General features: G+C 50.0%; 1 protein-coding gene across 1 annotated transcript in view; it reads left to right on the top strand.

Moving 5' to 3' along the window:
* The first annotated feature begins 267 nt into the window (after positions 1-267).
* Positions 268-6,860, top strand: part of LOC102240733 (PWWP domain-containing protein MUM1) — a 28,069-nt gene continuing 21,476 nt past the window's right edge. Inside the window, exons 1-2 of the mRNA XM_014540109.1 lie at positions 268-274; positions 1,749-1,750. The gene's annotated coding sequence lies outside the window, so the exon portion shown is untranslated. The remainder of the gene's footprint in view (positions 275-1,748; positions 1,751-6,860) is intronic.

Genomic DNA, 6,860 nt, shown 5'->3' with positions numbered 1-6,860 from the left:
TGACATGATAGGGTCAGTGCAGAGAAGGAGGTGCCTTCACAGCCATCATCAGACCCATCGGTGAGCCCTGAAGGCCACGCTAGGAGCCTGGGCTCCTGTGATGACCCATGTACCGCGTGGTTCAGGGTTCAGCCTCTGGAGAAGGGCTGCGCGCAAATGACTGAGACAAGACAAGAAATAATGATTTGGAAATTGGGGGGCCAAATTATTATTTCTTGCCCAACGCAAGAAGAAGGACTCCACTTGTGCTCAGGCCTTGCCATCCTTTTATTCAGTTTGGGATACACCTATAGCCCTTAGGCAGGCAATTTCCAGTAAGAGACAGACTATCTTATCAGTAAGGATTTACATGACTATCTGGTGGGGAAATTGCTTCAGTACCATTGTCTGGACTAAACAGTCGGCACATAGCTTTGACCTTTGCCAGGGCTCAAGGTTCACCAGCATTCCAGGCTCCTTGTCCACACCTCTCTGAGATTAAAGACAATGGGCGGCTTCCCACAGGCTCCTGAGACAGCTGGTGGTCAGGCAGCTGTGTGGTAGGGGTCATACTGGTGGTTAGTTTGGTGGCGCTAGATGATCCCTCAAGCCCAGAGGGAGGCAGTCCCAGATCAGAGAAGGGTTAGCATTCTGTAGATGGTCTTAAATTTAACGTTTTTGGTCTTGAAAAAACACACAGAAGTCATACAGATCCCAGATAACCAAAGGAAACTAAGGAACACGACAGAACCCTGCCTAACCCCTCCTCCAGGACAGCCCACACCCACTGTCCGCCAATGTCAGCACAAAGTGGTCGTGACTGGGCAGGTCTACAGCCTTGGTTCCTTGGTGACCTGAGCATGTTGGGGTTTTGTTTTAATTAGCAGCTTGGTTCTCCTTGGGATTCTTGTGAATTGCAGGCATTTTCTGATAATCATGTTATTTTTCATCCCTTTTGGCTGACACTGTCCATCCACTGGGTGCTGGCTGGGCCCCTGGGTGCCTGACTCCCCCTGGCTGGCAGGCTCCGGGCTGTGGAGGCTTGTCCTCTGCTTTGGCTGAGTGTGTCCAGATCAGAGAGGATGTGTCCGAGCCTCCTTCATGGTGCAGAGGTCCTGAATGGGATGTCGTTCACCCCGGACTCCCACTTTACCCCCTGGGTTGTCTGTCTGTCTCTTGATCTCCATGGCTCCCATGTCTCACAGTGTCTCTCCCTCTCTTCCCAAACAGCAGTTACCTGTCATCAGGGCCTCCCTTACTGTTCCCTTATAGTAATTAAGGTATTTTCCTAAACAAGCTTTATAATGAGTCTCTAAAATGAGTTGTGGTGCCAGCTGGTCAAAGTAATGTTTCCCATCCTCTTATTATACAACTAGGGGCCCAGTGCACAAATTCTTGCATCTTGAAAGGAACTGTGGGGCGAGAGGCTGTGGTAGGCACAGGTGCAGGTCTCGGCCCATCCTCCACACCCCCTGCCCAGCCCCTCCGACTGTGGCCCCTGGTGCCCTGTCTGCTGGCAGCCCCACTCCCGCCACCGCCACTCCCACGCGCTGACGTTGCCAGCCCCGCTCACACCTGCTGATGGCACAAAGCGATTGGGGCTGGTGCCAGCAGCGGGTGCGAGCGGCAGCTGCTGCCCCCATCACCCCTCAGTAGCAGGGGGAGGTGGAGAAGCCCTCAAGGGCGATTGGGGCTGGCAGCTGCCACTTGTACCCGCTGACGGTGCCGAGTGATTGGGACCGGCACCGGGCACCAGCAGCAGGTGTGAGCGGTGGCTCCGGCGCCAGCTGTGGGTGCAAGTGCTGGGTGGGACCGCAGCGTGAGGGAGCAAAGAATTTTCAGTAACCACCAGAGGCTTGCCCCATGACAGCAACCGGCGCCCCGCCTTGGTCTGGCACTCCTGCTCACCTGCTCCACCATCCCGCTGCATCCAATGCCCACCATGTTCTGCACATGCCCCCTGGTGGTCATGCATGTCATAGCGACCGGTTGTTCAGTTGTTCCGCTGTTCGGTCTATTTGCATATTAGCCTTTTATTATATAGGATAGTGAATGGTACACCATCTCTCATCAGCATGAGGTCAGCATCTGGGGAAAGACAAGTGTGTAGACAAATAATTACATTACAATGAAATTAACCTTACTTTCTGAGGCAAAGCTGCAGTGATCAAACACTCTACCCATCAGGATCATGACAAAAGAATATGCATGCTGGCCACAGCATTTTGGCCCAAGCAAGTGGAAGTAAATTCACCGTATACTCCCACCTCCCAGGAGAGAGAACCAAACAGACAGGAACAGCTCCAGTGGCCACCATAATTTAGGTACAGTCTGGCCATGGGCTCAGAAGGAGGGGTGCACGGAAGAGTGAAAACTTGAGCTTGGCCATGGAGCACAAAATGAAAACTGAGGAAGGCAGGAGCGGGAACTGGTAATCTCACCAGGGTGGACGAAGGGTCTCCCTAATATTTGTTTCCTACTGTGGGGCTGGGGCCTCTGTTCAGGGTCTCCAGGGTGGCAATCCATGTGTAGGCGAGGCTGTGTCTCCTCTGAGAGTAGGCTAGGGCCTCTCCCAAGCTCACAGGTTGTTGGCGGAGTTCCCTTCCTGGCAGCTGCATGACCCATGGCATCCTCCTTCTCTGTGGCCCACAGGAGAGCTTCTGTGACCTTAGGAGGACCCCTGTCTCTCTTCTGAAGGTTTCCCTGACTAGGCCAGGCCTACTTTTGATTAACTAAAGGTCAATTCATTAGGGACTTTAATTTCATCTGGAAAGTCCCTTTGCCTTTGCCATGTAATCCTATATAATAAAAGCTTAATATGCTAAATGTCCAACCATTCAACCAGTCGCTATGATGCGCACTGACCACCAGGGGGCCGACGCTCCAACTGGTAGGTTAGCTTGCTGCTGGTTCCAACCAATCGGGACTGGGCAAGATGGGCCAGACACGCCCTGGAGCCCTCCCCTGGTCCCTCCCTGGCACCGATCATGCACCGGTAGGGTCCCTCGGCCTGGCCTGCGCCCTCTCGCAATCTGGGACCCCTTGGGTGATGTTGGGGAGCCAGTTTCGGCCTGATCCCCGCAGGCCAGGCTGAGAGACCCCACAGGTGCACGAATTTGTGCACCAGGCCTCTAGTATCATATAATCAGGGGTGCAACCCCCATCACATCACAGGTTCTACCCACACCCAAGGGAAGAAGAGTGAGCCATTGGAGCCCTAATCACACCTCTATTGTTGGATGTTCAGGTGACTTCTGATTTTTTACACAATATAAATCATGTGCAGAAAACCTGCTGCCCACACATTTTGGGGCACATTTGTCTGTGTCCTTATGATATATCACTGGAAGTGGAAATGGCAAGGCTGGAGGGTCTGAAACATTTTCAAGGCATTTGGCAGATAAGTTGCTTTTCAGAAAGTTACCAAGTCACATTTCCAAGCTGCCCTGTGTTACAAAGGCCCACCTAACCCTGTGCTAGGGCCAGGTGTGATTATTCCGTTCCTCTTTGTTAATTTGATGGTGGGTGAAAAATGTATAAATCTGTTATTGAACCATGAACTGAATCAAAGATTAAAACCTACTCATTCATGCACACCTAGTGAGCCAGCCTGAACCAGAACTGAATCTATATTTTCTAAAATGATTGAAATGTAACATCAAAATAGCCTCTGAACTGAGACTCTCCCCGTGTTTCAGTCCATTCAAATACCTAACTTCAATCCATTCCAGTACCTCATAAGGAGACCACACTGGAAACCTTGACCAAGCCTCGACCTTGTTAACACCGACTATAATCCAATCAGCAGCCAAAGCCCTACAGGAGCTTTACAGGTGATGATGACAGTCCCCTTTACAGCAGCCAGGTTTAACACAAGAAATTCAGAAAACAAGAGGTGGGTTTGACACTCCAGAAGTCAGATGGGTGGGCAGACAAAGGCCTCAGGGTTCAGGCTCTGGGATACAGCTCCTTCCCTTCCCACTCACCCCCACAATGCAGCCCTGGGCCACATTAGGACCTGAAAGTCCCTAAACCCTGAACCCCCACTCACCAATTTTCATTTTCCACCTGACATAACACTTCCACGCTGGGCCCTTGTTAGCACAAGATTAAAATATGTCAAGAAGTGACAGAAAAGATATACATGTATTAAATCATTACATTGTACACCTGACACTAATATACAACAGTCCCCCCTTGTGAGTGGTTTGTTACCCAAGGACAACTACGGTCTGAAAATATTAAATAGAAAATTCCAGAAATAAACAATACATAAGTTTTAAATTGTGTGCCGTTTAAGTAGCAGGGTGAATTTTCTCGCCGCCTGTTCCATCCCCACCATCCCCTCCAGGTGAATCATCACATTGTTCTGCACACCCTCCACCCCAGTCACAGCAGCCATCTTGGTTGTCAGAGGGACTCAGTCGAATTGTGTTCAAGTCACCCTTATTTTACTTAATAACAGCCACAATGGCTCTCACATAACTTTTATTACAGCCTATCATTATCACTGTAACATTTCATTATTATTGTTGTTAGTCTCTTACTGTACCTAATTTATAACTTAAACTTCATGTACTGCTGATGTTTGTAAGAAATAAAGTGAGCCCCCAAATTCAGGGGTCCTGGTGGAACACAAAACATACTAGGGAGCCAGGCAGCCAGGCAAACATCTTTACTTCTGCAGGTGGGTGCACACGCACATGGTCTGGGAGCACACTCACACTGCTCAGCTTTTTAATCCTTACCAAGGTGACCCATCCCTTGCTCTTGATTGGAGCTCAGGTGCACAGTCTTTCTCGATTGGCTGATTTAAAGGGAGGGGTTGGCCTTTGCCATTTCAAGATGGCGGCCCCCAGGGGAGCTCCAAGTTATGCGGCCAAAATGGCGGCTGTCTAAACCTGGAGCATGTGGCCACCAGCCGAGAGTTTGACATGCTTGGTTTAAACCAGGGGTTCTCAATCTGTGGAAAACACATATATAAAAACATATTGTTTTTGTGAATAATCACTATGCTTTAATTATGTTCAATTTGTAACAATGAAATTGGGGGTCACCACTGAAAGATCAGACAGAGGCCGAAAACCAGGACTACAGGTTTTATTAGAGGAGAAGGACCTGCCGGGCTGTCTCAAAAAGGGAGAGCAGCTGCACGTGCAGGGGTGGGCACACCTTTTGAGGGGCGGAATGGGAAGGGGGGGGCTTAGTGTACTCGGCACACACTGATTGGTGGCTTACTGCATGGTCCATATAGGACAAGGGCTTAGGGTATTTGGCAGGTGTGGATTGGTGGTCCAATGTATAGTCCATATAAGGTACCTGGTTAGTCACTCAGGTATTTCCTGGCTGCAGGTTATGTCGTACTCCGCCCACCAGTTGGGGGAAGGGAGGATCTATCAACCACAACATGAGGAACTGTATTAAAGGGTATTTAACTGTATTAAACTGCATTAGGAAGGTTGAGAACCACTGGTTTAAACTGTTCTTTGACAGAAAAGATTACTTGTTTATTCTCACATCTTGAACAACATCAGTTTGGACTGCACAGGTCCATGTATTCATGGATTTTTTTTCAATAAATACACTTAGCCTTCACGGATTTCACATCGGCAAATTCAGTCAACTGCAGATAGAAACCAGTATTTCCACATTCCCAACTCCAGATTTTTTTACTTTCTTCTGGCCAGCTTGCCCAAACTGTGGGGACAAAAAAATAATAATATTTCTCCTCTCACCCTGTAAGCTCTTCCAGCTGTTATAGTAGTCAAATTAATAGGGACAGATTAACAGGAGAAAATCAAATTTCAATACATACACGTGGGGAATTCACATAAGCAAGAAAATTCCAAAGACAGCGAGGCAGCATTGGGTATGTGACATTTTGGACAAAGGAGAAAAGGGGGGGATAGGGTCTTAGATTTTAGAAGTAATTGAGGAAGAGCAAACACATGGTAGATAAATTCTTATAAACAACCCAGAAACAATGGGACAGGGGGTAGCAAACAGGTCCCCATCTGACACCTTCCCACCCACCACACTCAATGCAAATTAGGCTGCTAAGCCGACATCCTAAGATCCCGCCCCCCGTGGAGCTGGTCTTTGCCTCTTGAATCTCTGGGGCAGGAAGTGGGAAGGTCAAAGGTTCTTTCTGAGACTTGTTTCTTAGCTTCAAATTAATATCCCAAAAGGCAGCTTCAGGTGGCAAGTTTTGGTCCCCTTCAGTCCCAACCCCGGTTGTTGAATCCACAGATAGAAAGGGCCAGAGGTGGAGCCAAAAGGTCTAGGAAGGAGCCCTGGCCAGCCTGGCTGAATGGTGAGAGCGTGAGGGTCCCGGGTTCGAGTCCCTTAAGGGCAGGGCGGGTGCGGGGGGGATGAAGGTATAAGGATCGGTGGTGCAGGGTCTGCACACCTCACCCCCACCCGCCTGGGTCAAGGGAAAATATCTGTGTAGAGGGCTGGGCACTCCCACGGTTTCAGGCCTCAGGGGTGGGGTCTTGGAAGGCCAAGGATGAGGAGGGGCACGGACAAGGGGAGACCATCGTGTTCTGAGTCGTTTACCTCCGTTTAACATCATCATAGGGAGAGGCAGGGGCCCTTTGGATCGACTGCACAGAGCGCGGGCCAGGAGCCCTCCTTCCCAGGTACCGGACTAAGTAAGCAGGTGATTTGCAACATGCGCGGCCCCCTTTTGTGGGTGTGCGCGGGGGTGGGGGGCGGTGAACTTGAATGTTTCAGCAGAGGATCTTCAGGTATAAGAAGGCGCTGCAAGGTTCTGGAAAGTTCCCTCGGTCCGCTGAGGCTACGGGCGCCCCGAGGCGGGTTTACAAATTGCCTTGGGCCAAAGCCCCTCACAAACGGAGGCGGAGAAGTGGCCGGGAAAG

This window comes from Myotis brandtii, unplaced genomic scaffold (genome assembly GCF_000412655.1).
Source record: "Myotis brandtii unplaced genomic scaffold, ASM41265v1 scaffold236, whole genome shotgun sequence".
Taxonomy (NCBI): Eukaryota; Metazoa; Chordata; class Mammalia; order Chiroptera; family Vespertilionidae; genus Myotis; species Myotis brandtii.
Note: the sequence above shows the minus strand (reverse complement) of the source record. Positions and strands in the feature narration are given on the sequence as shown.